The sequence below is a fragment of the Somniosus microcephalus genome, chromosome 32, assembly GCF_052327205.1.
Source record: "Somniosus microcephalus isolate GS21.2 chromosome 32, FLI_Smic_1.0, whole genome shotgun sequence".
NCBI lineage: Eukaryota > Metazoa > Chordata > Chondrichthyes > Squaliformes > Somniosidae > Somniosus > Somniosus microcephalus.
This window is the reverse complement of record NC_141018.1, coordinates 22,478,855-22,490,884: the sequence shown is the minus strand read 5'-3', so window position 1 is coordinate 22,490,884 and position 12,030 is coordinate 22,478,855. Positions and strand designations below refer to the sequence as shown.

Below are 12,030 nucleotides of genomic sequence, written 5' to 3'. Positions count from 1 at the left end.
GCAAATGCTCGAGATGTCTATTTTTGGGATCTTGGGCTTATCCATGGGGCAATGGATTTACCACCCTGGCCCAGATCTTCCCCCAAACACCCTCCAGGAGCGGTTCAGGGCTACGCTGCTTATCCTGGGTTTCCCAGGACAAGTTTAGACCCTTCAACGGGTGAATGGCATGCAAGGCTGGAAGAATAACCCAAGTTAGGGTTAGAACAACTTATTTTCAGTAGTTAAACATTACTTTACTTCAGACTCAGTTTTCACCAGCCTGATGTCTTCCTCTCCCTTCCTTATAGGCAATACTAGACCAGACCTTTCTGCTGCTATGTACCCCATCAGGTTCATGATGGCAACAGGTGTAACAAATCCATGGACTGCTTAATCCAGATGAAGAGTGTACTAAACCAGGCATGTGAGAGCTAATCTCATCCTCCTACAGTGAATATTCAATGCTTTCATAGGAGGCAATGTTGGAGGATAGCTCCTGTGACGAGGTTGTCATCCTTCTTAGTTAAACATACAAAGTTACAAAGACAAGTCATTCCTTTCTTCATACATTTTTCTCCCCTCACCTGCTGAAGGTGAGGACTCAAGCTAGGGCAGAAGACTATTCCCCCATCTTCCAGTTCCTCATGTTCCTTCCCACCAGGAGCAGTCAACCCTGAACCTTTCTTCACACAACACCCCATCCACCACCTTAAACATTCACTCCCTCCACCACCGGCGTACCGTGTCTGCAGTGTGTACTGTCTACAAGATGCACTGCAGCAACTTGCCAAGGCTTCTTCGGCAGCACCTCCCAAACCCGCGACCTCTACCACCTAGAAGGACAAGGGCAGCAGGCGCATGGGAACACCACCACCTCCAAGTTCCCCTCCAAGTCACATACCATCCTGACTTGGAAGTATATCAGCCAATCCTTCATCGTCGCTGGGTCAAAATCCTGGAACTCCCTCCCTGACAGCACTGTGGGAGTACCTTCACCACACGGACTGCAGCGGTTCAAGAAGGCGGCTCACCACCACCTTCTCAAGGGCAATTAGGGATGGGCAATAAATGCTGGCCTTGCCAGTGACGCCCACATCCCATGAAAGAATTAAAGAAAAGTAATCCACACACCTTACAGCAGGGATCACAGGATAACACTCATGGGAGAGGGAGTGGTGCCCAGTTTAATTTCCCTCCCTAGCTCAAGATCGCAAAGACCACATTTTCTGCTGCCTCAGCAGAGGCCAGCTAACTAAGCACAGAATGGGGATCAATCACGGGTCTTTCCTGGTCTGTACAGGTCAGTTCCACACTGGGCAGTGCAGTTACCAACTGAGCCACTGGAGGCACTGCTGTCAAGGTATTTTATTGATTACATAGGAAGATCCCAGTCACATTTCACCCAATTATATTCGAAGATCAAATCCTCAGTCAAACCCTCTACTGGAACCTGAATCTTAAATATTTACAGTTGTACGTTTCATCAGTTAGAAAGAAAGAACTTGTATTTCTATAGCACCTTTCATCCTCAGCATGTCCCAAAGTGCTCTACAGTCAATTAAGTACTTTTGAAGTTGTAATGTAGGAAGCGCGGCAGCCAATTTGCTTACAGCAAGGTCCCACAAACGGCAATGTGATAATGAGCAGATAATGACCAGATGATGTAAGTTGAGGGATAAATATTAGCCCAGGACATTGGGGAGAACTCGCCTGCTCGTCTTCGACACGTAATGCCGTGAGATCTTTCACATCCACCTGAGAGGGCTGATGGGACGTCACGTGCAGTGCTCCCTCACTGTTGCACTGGAGTGTCAGCCTAGATTTTGGTGCTCGAGTGTCTGGAGCGGAACTTGAACCCACAACCTACTGACGGGGAGGGCTAACAAGGCAAGGGAATACACAGTAAATGGTAGGACACTGAGAAGTGCAGAGGATCAGAGGGACCTTGCATGTCCACAGATCCCTGAAGGTAGCAGGACAGGTAGATAAGGTGGTTAAGAAGGCATACGGGATACTTGCCTTTATTCGCTGAGGCGTAGAATATAAGAGTAGGGAGGTTGTGCTTGAACTGTATAAAACACTAGTTAGGCCTCAGCTAGAATACTGCGTGCAGTTCTGGTCACCGCATTACAGGAAGGATGTGATTGCACGGGAGGGGGCGCAGAGGAGATTTATGAGGATGTTGCCTAGGCTGGAGAATTTTAGCGATGAGGAACGATTGGATAGGCTGGGGTTGTTTTCTTTGGAACGGAGGAGGTTGAGGGGAGACCAAATTGAAGTGTATAAAATTATGAGGGGCCTAGATAGAGTGGATAGGAAGGACCTATTTCCCTTGGCAGAGAGGTCGATAACCAGGGGACATAGATTTAAAGTAATTGGTCGGAGGTTTAGAGGGGAGTTGAGGAGAACTTTTTTCACCCAGAGGGTGGTGGGGGTCTGGAACTCACTGCCTGAAAGGGTGGTAGAGGCAGAAACCTTCATCACATTTAAAAAGTACTTGGATATGCACTTGAAGTGCCGTAACCTACAGGGCTACGGACCAAGTGCTGGAAAGTGGGATTAGGCTGGATAGCTATTTGTCGGCCGGCGCGGACACAATGGGCTGAATTTTCTATGTAAATTTCTATGATTCTATGACACGGGGTACCAACTGAGCCAAGGCTGACACAATATAAGTGTTTCCGTCCTATTGCAGAAAACTCACCTCTTACACCTCCACCTGCCCCCCATCGCAGACAGACAGACACACGCACACACACAGAGCAGGGCTTACAGTGGAGGTGTAACCCTGGGTTGGATTAATTGTCACTTCTACTTGAATATTTATCAGCTCAAAAAGTGAGAAAGTAACTGTTGAAGAGAAAGTGTCAATTAATGTTGGTTTATTAGGAAGCGATATGTCGCTGGGAGAGGAGAGATAAGACAGTCAATTGTTTTCAATGATTCAGCCGTAAATATCTGCACCATTATTCGTCATATCCTCTTTATTACCGAGCTTTAATTGCACTGCGCGTCACATTTTCAGTAAATAAAGCCAGGGGCAATACGAGCAATTCTACTGAAATATCGTCACTGTTGTATTGTTTTATAAACGATGGTAAAGAAAGTAATGTTCCAATTAAATAGCCTTAAAAACTATGTGGAACACACTAATGAAAAATATCACATTATCCTGGAGCTGTAACAGTACTGCAATTCACTGACCATCAGCCCGAGTAAATATTCTATTTATTGGAATAATAAATATGGTTGAATTTCAAATTCAGTTGGAGGGTGAGAAAGTTGTATCTCAAACCAGTGTCCTGATCTTCAACAAAGGCAATTATAATGGCATGAGGGCAGAACTGGCTAAAGTGGACTGGGAAAACAAATTAAAGGGTAAGACAGTTGAAATGCAGTGGCGGACATTTAAGGAGATATTTCATAACTCTCAACAAAAATATATTCCAGTGAGAAAGAAAGATTTTAAAAGAAGGGTGTACCATCCGTGGCTAACTAAGGAAGTAAAGGATGGTATCAAATTGAAAACGAAGGCATACAATGTTGCCAAGATTGGTGGGAGACCAGAGGATTGGGAAATTTTTTAAAACCAGCAAAGGATGATTAAAAAAATAAGGGATGAATTATGAGAGTAAACTGGCAAGAAACATTAAAACAGATAGTAAGAGCTTCTACAGGTATATAAAAAGGAAGAGGGTAGCTAAAGTAAACGTTGGTCCCTTAGACTGGGGAATTAATCATGGGGAACGGGGAAATGGCAGAGACTCTGAACAAATACTTTGTATCTGTCTTCACGGTAGAAGACACTAACAACATCCCAATAATGGATAATCAAGGGGCCACGGGGGGGGGGGGGATTAAAGACAATCACTATCACTAAGGAAATAGTACTTGGTAAAATAATGGGACTAAAAGATGACAAGTCCCCAGAACCAGATGGCCTGCATCCCAGGGTCTTGAAAGAAGTGGCTGCAGAGATAGTGGATGCATTGGTTGCAATATACCAACATTCCCTGGATTCTGGAGAGGTCCCAGCAGATTGGAAAACCGCAAATGTAACACCCCTATTTAAGAAAGGAGGGAGACAGAAAGCAGGAAACTATAGACCAGTTAGCCTAACATCTGTCGTTGGGAAAATGCTGGAGTCCTTCATTAAGGAAGCAGTAGCAGAGCATTTGGAAAATCATAATGCAGTCAAGCAGAGTCAGCATGGTTTTATGAAAGGGAAATCATGTTTAACAAATTTGCTGGAGTTCTTTGAGGATGTAACAAGCAGGGTGGACAAAGGTGAACCAGTGGATGTGGTGTATTTGGATTTCCAGAAGGCATTCGATAAGGTGCCACATAAAAGGTTACTGCATAAGATAAGAGCTCATGGAATTGGGGGTAATATATTAGCATGGATAGAGAATTGACTAACTAACAGAAAGCAGAGAGTCGGGATAAATGGGTCATTTTCCGGTTGGCAAATGGTAACTAGTGGGGTGCCACAGGGATCGGTGCTGGGGCCTCAGCTATTTACAATCTATATTAATGACTTGGAGGGAGGGACCGAGTGTAATGTAGCCAAGTTTGCGGATGATACAAAGATGGGTGGGAAAGCAAGTTGTGCAGAGGACTCAAAGAATCTGCAATGGGATACAGACAGGCTAGGTGAGTGGGCAAACATTTGGCAGATGACGTATAATGTGGGAAAGTGCGAAGTAATCCAGTTTGGCAGGAAAAATAAAAAAGCAAATTATTATTTAAATGGAGCGAGATTGCAAAATGCTACAGTTCAGAGGGACCTGGGGGTCCTTGTGCATGAAACACAGAAAGTTAGCATGCAGGTACAGCAAATAGCCCTCCTTTTCCTTTACTGTTATCTTTAATTGCATCAATCCCACTATTCCTAATCCGGGATATGCAAAAAAGTGATCAGCATTGAAACTACAATTAGTGCCAACATATTCCTGATTACCAGCTCTTCCAAAACTATCCTAGATGCATTTAAGGGGAGGCTAGATGAGGGAGAAAGGAGTAGAGGGATATGCTGATAGGGTTCAATGAAGAGTACTGGAGGAGGCTCGTGTGAAGCATAAATGCTGGCAGAGACCAGCTGGGCGAATGGCCTTTTATTGTTTTGTAGTCTCTTATGTAATTCTATGAATCCTATCCCACATGAAGTCCATTTCACACATGAATTCACGTTTTACTGAGCTCTATTGGTTCCCAGCTCCCCAACCCCATAGATTTAAAATCCTCATCCTTGTGTTTAAATTCCTCCAATGTCTCACCCCTCCCTATTTCTGTAACCTCCTCTATCCCTACAGACCTTCTCTGAGATCTCCGTTCCTCTGACTCCATTCTCTTGTACATCCCTCCCTTCCACTTACTCCACCAATGGTAGCTGTGCCTACAAGCCCTTATACTTCTCCCCCTCGCTCTCTTCTTTTGGGACTATCCTTGCAGCCCATCTCATCTCATCTTTTCCAGCTTGGCGTCCTTACTTTTTTATGCTTCTGAATCACCTTAGGAAGTTTATCTGCAGTAAAGGCACTGTCGGCGGTGCCATCTTTCGGATGAGACATTAAGCTGAGGCCCCATCTGCTCTCTCAGGAGGACGTAAAAGATCCTGCGGCACTATTTCGAAGAAGAGCAGGGGAGTTCTCCCCGGTGTCCTGGCCAATATTTATCCCTCAACCAACTTAACAAAAACACTGATTATCTGGTCATTATCACAGTGCTGTTTGTGGGAGCTTGCTGTGCGCAAATTGGCTGCCGCGTTTCCCACATTACAACAGTGACTCCACTTCAAAAAGTAATTCATTGGCTGTAAAGCGCTTTGAGATGTCCGGTGGTCGTGAAAGGCGCTATACAAATGCAAATCTTTCTTTCTTTCCTTCTTTCTTTCCATATCAATGCAAGTTGCCAATGCTAATACATTGGAAAATGCAGGTCCATCATTAGAAAATAGAATCGACAAGCTAATAAACCATTTGCTACAACTGAACAGAACAGCATGGCCTACATCTGAAATGTTAGATATTTATCCTTTCAGGTTTTGACAGACCTGCTGCATATTTCATGACATTTCTCTACCATTCATTTAAGATTTTTAGCATTTGCCAGAGTCCTGTTTAAAAAAGCCATCAGTGTTTCTTTACATTTCACGTTCCTGAAGTTCGGATCAATGGAAACCAAAGTCCGACTGCTGTCTTGTCGCATTTGAGTTGTTAATCGATTGAGTTGATTGTAATCGCTCCACCATTGGTGGCCGTGCTTTCAGCTGCCAAGGCCCTAAGCTCCAGAATTCCCTCCCTAACCCTCTCCACCTCGCTACCTCTCTTTCCTCCTTTAAGATGCTTCTTAAAACCTACTGTGGTAAACCACTGTTTGTATTCCACTGTGTACATGCCTGTACATGTCTCGGCTGACTCCTCCCACGAGTCCAGGTATAAAGGTGACTGCTCCACAGTCCCTCTGTATTCTGGACCGGTCGACCACTCGAGGCACACCTTCATTCTCTTGTTAATAAAAGCCTGTTAATTACTCGCTTAATCTCAGTCTTTTGAGTTATTGATAGCGCATCAAATATTAACAAGATTTTTATAATGGAGAAGATCCTCACACCAGCATGCCTGGACTTAGATCATCGGGAGGCGGACTCATCCACCAAGTTTACTCACTGGCTTAGGTGTTTTGATAAATTTCTGATCGCCTCCGCTGAAACGGTCAAATCGGACGAGGACAAACTGGACGTCCTGACCTCCAAAGTGAACCACCAAGTGTACTTGGTCATCCAGGACGCGGCCTCGTACGCGGATGCTATCAAGCTCCTCAAGGACCAGTACACGCGCCCAGTGAACGAGGTGTACGCTAGGCACCTCCTCGGGAGTCGTAAACAACAACCTGGGGAATCGACCGAGGAATACCTTCAGGCACTGTCTGTGCTTGGCCGGGCCTGTGGTTGTAAGGATGTAAAGGCCGCCGTGTACACAGAGGAACTTATCCGGGACGCTTTTGTAGCGGGCCACAGGTCCAATTACACCCGACAGCGACTGTTGGAGCAGAGTGACCTCGATCTCAACAAGGCCTCTGAACTCGCACTATCATTGGACGCAGCCTACCGGGGCATGGACGCCTAATCCTCTGCACCATGGACGCCGCGGTGAACGACAGCCTGGGACACGGTAGGACCGTCTCATAGCGCTGTGCCACCCCAGCCACATCCCAGCAACGGCCCAACTACCGCAGCAGTGTCCCAAGGCCAGACAGCAGTGCCCCAAGGCCAGAAATGCTACTTCTGTGGCCAGGCCAAACACCCCAGAGCGCGCTGCCCGGCGAAAAATGCGATCTGCTCGGGCTGCGGGAAGAAAGGACACTACACCAGCGGCTGCAGGACCAAAGCCACCCTGAACCCCAGCAGCGCCGCGTGTGGGCCGTGCGGGCCGCCATCTTGGGCCTCCCCAGCCATGTGCGAACCACCGGAACAGCAGCCATTTTGGACGCCTCCAGCCACATGGGGATCATGGACGCCGCCATCTTGGACGACAGCCGGGACGCAGCAGGACCCCAACACCGCCTCATCTGATACCCGCAGCGACACACCGACCCCTACGCTGGCCTCCGTTACGCTGGATCAAGCGAGACCGCACCAGCTGGCCCGGTCCACAATGGACATTAAGGTAAATGGTCACGAAACAATCTGCCTTTTTGACTCTGGGAGCACGGAGAGCTTCATCCACCCCGACACGGTGCGGCGTTGCTCTCTCCCAGTCCTGCCTGCGCACCAGCGGATTTCTATGGCCTCTGAGTCCCAGTCGGCGGACATTGGCGGCTACTGCGTGGTGACACTTGTAGTAGACGGGACTGTGTACGATAATTTTAAACTTCTGGTCCTGCCCCACCTCTGCGCTGCCGTTCTACTGGGGTTAAATTTTCAGTGCCACCTTAAAAGTGTTACGATGGCGTACGGTGGACCCCTCCCCCCACTCACAGTCCGCAGCCAGCAGCTTCCAAATTGCCCGCCGCGCACCAGGTGCAACCTCTCCACACTCAGAGTCACCCCCCCCCACTGTTTGCTAACCTCACCCCCGACTGTAAGCCCATCACCACAAAGAGCAGGCGATACAGTGCCGGGGACAGGGTTTTCATTGAAACCAAAGTGGAGCGGCTCCTGAAGGAGGGGATTATTGAGGGCAGCACCAGCCCCTGGCGAGCCCAGGTTGTGGTCGTTAAGACCGGCGAGAAGCAGCGCCTGGTCATCGACTACAGCCAGACAATAAATCGCTACACCCTGCTGGACGCTTACCCACTCCCCCGTATAGCTGATATGGTCAACCAGATCGCGCAGTACCGCGTCTTCTCGACCATTGACCTGAAATCAGCGTACCACCAGCTCCCTATCCGCCCTGAGGACCGCCAGTATACTGCCTTTGAGGCAAACGGCCGCCTCTATCACTTCCTTAGGGTTCCCTTTGGCGTCACCAACGGGGTCTCCGTCTTCCAAAGGGAGATGGACCGGATGGTCGATCAAAATGCGTTGCAGGCCACCTTCCCATATCTGGACAATGTGACCATCTGCGGCCATGACTTGCAGGACCATGACGCAAACCTCGAAAAATTCCTCTGCACCGCCAAACTCCTCAACCTGACGTATAACAAGGAGAAGTGCATATTCCGCACAACCCGCCTCGCCATCCTTGGCTGTGTTGTGGAACACGGAGTCATCGGTCCTGACCCCGACCGGATGCGTCCCCTTATGGAACTCCCACTGCCCCACTGCCTCAAGGCCCTGAAGAGGTGCCTAGGGTTTTTCTCTTATTACGCCCAGTGGGTCCCCTACTATGTGGACAAGGCCCGTCCGCTGATCAAGTCCACCTCTTTTCCCGTGACGGCAGAGGCCCGCTTAGCCTTCCACCGTATCAAGGAAGACATTGCCAAAGCCACCATGCACGCAGTGGACGAATCCATCCCCTTCCAGGTGGAAAGCGACGCGTCCGACTTTGCCCTGGCCGCTACCCTTAATCAGGCGGGGAGACCCGTGGCCTTCTTTTCACGAACCCTCCAGGGCCCGGAGACCAGACACTCCACTGTTGAGAAGGAGGCCCAGGCTATTGTGGAGACTGTGCGTCATTGGAGGCACTACCTGGCCGGAAAACAATTTACCCTGCTCACTGACCAGCGTTCAGTTGCGTTTATGTTTAACAACAAGCAGAGGGGCAAAATCAAAAACGACAAGATCTTGAGGTGGAGAATCGAACTTTCCACCTACAATTACGAGATCTTGTACCGGCCCGGGAAGCTCAATGAAGCCCCGGATGCTCTATCGCGTGGCACCTGCGCCAGCGCGCAGATCGATAGACTGCGGGCCCTCCACAATGACCTCTGCCACCCAGGGGTCACCAGGTTCTTTCACTTCATCAAGGCCCGCAACCTGCCTTACTCCATTGAGGAGGTCAGGACCATGACCAGGAACTGCCAAGTCTGCGCTGAGTGCAAACCGCACTTTTATAGACCAGACAGGGCTCACCTGATAAAAGCCACTCGCCCCTTCGAGCGCCTGAGCGTTGATTTTAAAGGGCCTCTCCCCTCCTCCGACCGCAATGTGTACTTCCTCAACATTATTGATGAGTACTCCCGTTTCCCGTTCGCCATCCCCTGCCCGGACATGACCAGTGCCATCGGCTGACTCCTCCCACGAGTCCAGGTATAAAGGTGACTGCTCCACAGTCCCTCTGTATTCTGGACCGGTCGACCACTCGAGGCACACCTTCATTCTCTTGTTAATAAAAGCCTGTTAATTACTCGCTTAATCTCAGTCTTTTGGGTTATTGATAGCGCATCACCTACCTCTTTGAACAAGCTTTTGTTCATCTGTCCTAATATCTCCTTATACGTCTCAGTGTCAAATTTTGTTTGATAATCGCTCCTGTGAAGCACCTTGGGATGTTTTACTACGTTAAAGGCGCTATATAAATGCAAGTTGTTGTTAAAATGAGCTCCCGCAAACTGACGGCAGAGTTGGAGACCCACACATTTCCCCCGATTTTAGTTGTGTAAACATTGGGCTGGATTTTATCAATGGGGGCCCGTTGGGGGCGGGACTGCTGGTTGTCGGGTTTCAGTCCCGCCCCCAACGACGTCCGGCCAACCCACGCTACTTTCCCTTGATTGACCTTGTTAAGTCCGCCCTGTGGGCTTAGCCGGCCAGTTAAGGGAAAGCCGGTGACAGAGGACGTCAGCGTATGACGTTTCATCTGTCAAAAATTTTTGACAGATGAAGTGTCAGCATTTGACAGCTTTGAGAACCCGCTCCCAGTTTCTGTCATTTTCCCGGCAGTCTCGCCTCCATACAAGGCGGGCAAAATTCCCCCCATGATATCAGTTGACTGATTTGATGACTGGAGATAACAGAAAGCTTAGTTAAGAAACCAACCAGGTCAACATAGCAGAGGAAACAGAATTCCAATGTATCAAATACTTCTCGTAAGACAATACCTGCAATCTCTGGTCTAAATGTAATGCTTAAATACAAAATTCGAACCAAGTATAAGGTTAAAGGGGAGATTTAATCGAGGCTTGCAAAATCATGAAAGGTTTTGATAAAGTAAATAAGGTGAAGGATGGGTAACCAAAGGACACAAATTTAAGGTAATTGGCAAAAGAGCCAGAGGGGGGAGAGGAGGAGAATTTTTTTTTTACGTAGCAAGTTGTTATGATCTGGAATACTCTGCCGTCAGTTTGCGGGAGCTCATTTTAACAACAACTTGCATTTATATAGCGCCTTTAACGTAGTAAAACATCCCAAGGTGCTTCACAGGAGCGATTATCAAACAAAATTTGACACTGAAAGGGCGGTGGAAGCAGATTCAACCGCAGCTTTCAAAAGGGAATTCGATAAATTCTTGAAGGGGAGAACATTACAGGACTATGGGGAAAGAGCAGGGGAGTTGGACTAATTGGAGAGCTCTTTCAAAGAGCAGGCACAGGTTCTGTGCTGCAAGATCCTATCATTCTAGAAATGTTGCCCAGTTATCCACTTTTTGAACACTCAGCTCACTGAGAGACGGCGAGAACATTTAGAAACCTGATAAATGTTTGTTTGCTGAGTCAATGATCAAATAGACTACGAATGAAAGGTGTGTCTGTTGGTTGTTCTTGCCTGAGGTTTATAAAAATTGTGATCCATGCAGGAGACACGTTTAGCAGGATTCGCCTGTATTACGTTATTCCTTTTTAATGCTACATGCATTTGCTTTTAAAAAAAAATAACCCTTTGAGCATTGTGTAGCTTCTGTAATTGTCAAAAATGTGTCCACATTTTCGGTAGATCCTACGGCACCATTTCGAAGAAGAGCAGGGGAGTTCTCCCCGGTGTCCTGGGCCAATATTTATCCCTCAACCAACATAACAAAAACAGATTATCTGGTCATTGTCACATTGCTGTTTGTGGGAGCTTGCTGTGCGCAAATTAGCTGCCGCATTTCCCACATTACAACAGTGACTCCACTTCAAAAAGTACTTCATTGGCTGTGAAGCGCTTTGGGTGTAAGGCGTCCAGTGGTCGTGAAGTGAAAGGCGCTATATAAATGCAAGTCTTTCTTTTTACTTCACCTTGGACTGAGCTCAGGAGAAGGGGACACAAGATCAACGTTTTTGCTTTGTAGGTGAGGTAATAAAAAAATGTTATTTTAGCTCTTGCACCTTTATGTTCGGGACTTCGGGACGCTACAGTTGCCTAATACCACTGTTTATGGAGAACGGGCCGAGATTCCCAGTGCTAGTACTCTGAAGTTGATTGATAAGAGGATTATGTAAATTTTTGTAGTGTAGCTAAAGAAAGCACTTGCATTTATATAGGACCTTTCACAACCTCAGGACATCCCAAGGTGTTTTACAGAAAATTAAGCACCTTTGAAGTGTAGTCAATGTAGGGAACGCGGCAGCCAAATTGCGCACAGCAAGGTCCCACAAGCAGCAATGTGATAATGACCCGCTAATCTGTCTTACTGAGGCTGTTTGAGAGATAAGCATAAAATTTGAACTACGGTTAAAGTACTGGCT

At 47.6% G+C, this 12,030-nt stretch overlaps 1 protein-coding gene across 6 annotated transcripts in view; it reads right to left on the bottom strand.

Moving 5' to 3' along the window:
• cd276 (CD276 molecule) overlaps nt 1-12,030 on the bottom strand; it is a 444,092-nt gene that overhangs the window by 100,845 nt on the left and 331,217 nt on the right. The gene's annotated exons all lie outside the window — the stretch shown is intronic.